Source organism: Prionailurus viverrinus, chromosome B2 (genome assembly GCF_022837055.1).
Source record: "Prionailurus viverrinus isolate Anna chromosome B2, UM_Priviv_1.0, whole genome shotgun sequence".
NCBI classification, from domain to species: Eukaryota; Metazoa; Chordata; class Mammalia; order Carnivora; family Felidae; genus Prionailurus; species Prionailurus viverrinus.
Window position 1 is genome coordinate 88,377,108 of NC_062565.1, and position 4,233 is coordinate 88,381,340.

The following is a 4,233-nucleotide window of genomic DNA, read 5'->3' on the forward strand; positions in this document are numbered from 1 at the left end:
TCAATGTTTTTTTTTTTCAGAATATCCCATGAACTTTTAGCTATTTCTCTCTCCTTGGTACTTTTTGAGACTCAGGTGCAGGGGTTAAAAAATTGCCCGATGGCAACAATTATAGAATAGTGGAGGCTGCAATATTGAGGATTATAGACCTCTATAATCAATGGACCATAAAGTTCTGACACTTAAGGATTTATTCCCAACAGAGAAAACATTCTTTCTTTTTTTTTTAACAATCTTTAATTCACTTTATTTTTCTTATACAAAACTATGTGTTGGTCACAGCTGGAGCCTGGGTCCTTTGCACTGAGACTCTGGTATGGGTCTTTACAAGATGGTCAGTGAATTCCTGACAGGGAGACTTGGTGAACACAGTCTCTTTCCAAAGGTCAGGGGCGAGATAGAAGTAGATCTTGGAAATGGCACCAAAAGTGGCCTTGGCGAAATTGCCCAGGATGGCAGTACAGCCCATGGCTGAGGTGTAGCAGTCCTCAATACCGGTTATCATCAGCAACTTCTTTGGCACAGGGGTTGAGACAATGTCAGTGCCTCTGGCGGCTGGGATGAGGCATCTCAGCACAGAGCCACAGTGGCTCATCACCTTGCATGGGACACTGTGGGGCTTGCATATCTTGTTACCCCAGTAGCCTCACCGCATGGGGACAATGGAAAGCTTGGCCAGGATGATGGCCCTACAGATCGCAGTGGCTACCTCCTTGGAGCACTTAACACCCAGACCAACGAAGGTGTCCATTGTAATCCCCAATGGCAACAAACGCCTTGAACCTGGTCCACTGGCCAGCCCGGGTCTGCTTTTGCACAGGCATAATCTTAAAAACCTCATGTTTGAGGGATGCCTCCAGGAAAAAAGTCAATGATCTCAGATTCTTTGATGGGCAGGGAGGAGATAGATCTTATGTCCTTGACCAGGCAGGCCAGCACGGTGACAGGAATCCACTCCTTGTCTTTGGTCTTGCCTCCACAAGCTCTTTGGTCTACCCCCTACCGCCCGCAACCCCCCCCCCCCCCCCCCCCCGCTGCGGCCAGGCCTGAAGGCCATTGCTGAAGCCTCCACAGAAACCACCACAGCCTCCCATTCCAGGGCTGTGGGTCCTCCAGGCCCTCTGGCAGCACCAGCGTCATCGACCATTTGGTGTTTTCCCAGAGAAGAATAGAGAAAAGTCTTATCTGTAAACTATAGTGCATTTAAAAATGTTCAGTAATGTAGTTTTGTGTTTCATAAGAACAGTAGGGAATTAAATCTAGATTCTTGGAATAGAATACTGAACTTGTAATGATAGGTTTGTTTTTGCACATGGGGTTTTGTGTTGGAATCAATTGGTTAAGGACTGCATCCACTGGACTGAAGTATGCAAAGGAATGCTGGGTTTGATCAGTCTTCTAGATGTTGGCCACTAACTAATTGGTTTGCTCTGGGTGGATGTGATTTCAGTATGATGGCCTGAATCATGTATATACTGGTGAACAATTCCTTTTTAAAAATTTTCCCTGGAAGCTTTATTTCAATAATCTGATTTTAAACAGCCTCCCTAACATGCCCTAAAACTATTTCTGAGATAGCAGTGAAATTTGCTTATCTTCAATCTAGGCCATACTCAACACAGGAGGATATTGCCTGATCCATTCTTCTCAACTTTTATTTATGAACTTTTACTTATGAATCTCCTAATTCAAGGTTATCTTTGAGTTTTACCAAATGCCAAAAATAATGCTATTTCTTTATACTTACCCCAGTGGTATGTATGTATGACTTTTCACCAGACAACACATTTAAAAAAAAATTAACGCTTATTTATTTTTGAGAGAAAGAGACAGAGTGGGAGGGGGAAAGGGACACAGAGAGAGGGAATTGTCTCTGTTTGGAAGATATTAAAAAGTACTGGGAAATATATGAAATGATGTTTCTATAATTGTCCTTAGAAGCTCACACTTGGCTGTAAAGATAGGAACCATGATTAAACTTATTAATATAATTAGCAAGTAACTTAAATATAATACACAGCTTAATTTAAGTAACTTATATTTAAGAACTTAAATATAATACACAGAATTGGAAGCAGGCTCCAGGCTCTGAGCTGTCAGCACAGAGCCCTATGCGGGGCTCGAACTCACGAACTGTGCGATCATTTCCTGAGCTGAAGTCAGATGCTCAACCGACTGAGCCACCCAGGTGTCCCCACATTTAACGTTTGGACATTGAGAATGATTAGCTAAGAATTTTCCTCCTTTTTACAGTCTGAAATTATGTTAAAATTTTGAGACCTCTTAAATAGCATAATGTGGTGTATTATTTTAATGCCTCAGTAAGAATCCTTGTATAATATTAGATACCTCCTGCAAGTTATACATTTATATTTGTAAGATCTTGTTCAATTTTATTCATGATCATGTGGTTTATAAATATTGAAAAGCATAGGGTTCCACTGATTTCATTTATATTTTAAACTAGAGCTTTCATCCCATTTATGTATTTTATGAAAATGCTTATGTCGTACTAGTTAAATAAGTGGGCAGTATGTTGCCCAATTTACCCACTTTTTTAGAAGGATTATAGTTCTTTATGATCCAGGTACATTTAATTGCAAGATTAACCAGGGTTACCAAACCTGTTCATTTCACTATAATAAAATTTCCAATTCATTGAGGGAGGACTGATTTAATATCTAAGAAAATACTCTTAACTTTGGGTAGCAGACTACTCATTGTGACAACAAGTAGTTTCTTGGTCTGTTTGGAATATGTCAAAATTTATGTGCTATTTCATGCACTAAGAAGAAACACAGTAAGAGAATATGTCCAAGGGGAATGGAACATACATTGTGTTATTTTTAATCCCATGTGTTATGTTAGGATTCCAGGACTTAAACAAAAATTATAACTACAAGGGGCACCTTGGTGGCACATTCAGTTGAGCCTTTGACTTCAGTTCAGGTCATGATCTCACTGTTCATGAGTTAGAGCCTCATGTTGGGCTCACTGCTGCCAGTGCAAAGCCTGCTTCTGATCCTCTGTCCTCCTCTCTCTGCCCCTCCCCCACTTGCGATGGCTCATAAATAAACATTAAAAAAAACCTATAACTACTATGCTTCATATCTATACTGTAACTTTTAACTTCATATTTTCCACTTCTATAGTTACCCTACTATGTTACAACAATTGTGCCAATATTTAAATTCCATTAAGAAATATTATATGTTTGCTACTAGGTCTTTAAAAAGCCAATTTTTTAAAAAATACTGAAGTAAATTAATTCTTCTGAGAAAGATGTGTATTATATTTAAGTTACTTGCTAATTATATTAATAAGGTTAATCGTGGTTCATATCATTACAGCCAAGTGTGAGTTTCTAAGGACAATTATAGAAACATCATTTCATATATTTCCCAGTACTTTTTTAGTATCTTCCAAACAGACAATTCAGCAATAAAATTGCTTCAAATGACTATTTCCACAATTTGCACATAATAACAATCAAACTATTTCTACATAACATTTGCAAAGGTTTATTTTTTAATACATGCATAATTTGTCTAACAGTTTACTGTTGCAATTAAGAAAATTTGGTTATAAACCAAAATGGGGTATGTAGAATATCTGAAATAGAGGTGCATGCTATAATGTGTTAAGTAGCAAGTGGTTCTTTGTTTTCTTAACCTTTATCCATCATTTGTCTATTTCTTGAAGGATTTTTTTGTTTTAAATCCTCTGTGATTTCTTTTGCAAAAATAATACTTTAGGCTAAAAAATTGGAATGATCTCATATATATTTCATATCACATTATGATATATTTTATTCAAAACACTTATATCTCACTTTCCATTAACACAATCCTTTCTTTTATTCTTTTTTAATTAATTAATTATTTATTTATTTTAATATATGAAGTTTAGGGTCAAATTGGTTTCCATATAACACCCAGTGCTCATCCCAAAAGATGCCCTCTTCAATACCCATCACCCACCCTCCCCTCCCTCCCACCCCCCATCAACTCTCAGTTTGTTCTGTTTTTAAGAGTCTCTTATGCTTTGGCTGTCTCCCACTCTAACCTCTTTTTTTTTTTCCTTTCCCTCCCCCATGGGTTTCTGTTAAGTTTTTCAGGATCCACATAAGGGTGAAAATATACGGTATCTGTCTTTCTCTGTATGACTTACTTCACTTAGCATAACACTCTCCAGTTCCATCCACATTGTTACAAAGGGCCATATTTCATTCTT

At 37.8% G+C, this 4,233-nt stretch overlaps 1 pseudogene; it reads right to left on the minus strand.

Moving 5' to 3' along the window:
• Positions 1-265: 265 nt before the first annotated feature.
• Positions 266-1,147, minus strand: LOC125166542 (40S ribosomal protein S2-like; annotated as a pseudogene).
• Between the last annotated feature and the right edge of the window lie 3,086 nt (positions 1,148-4,233).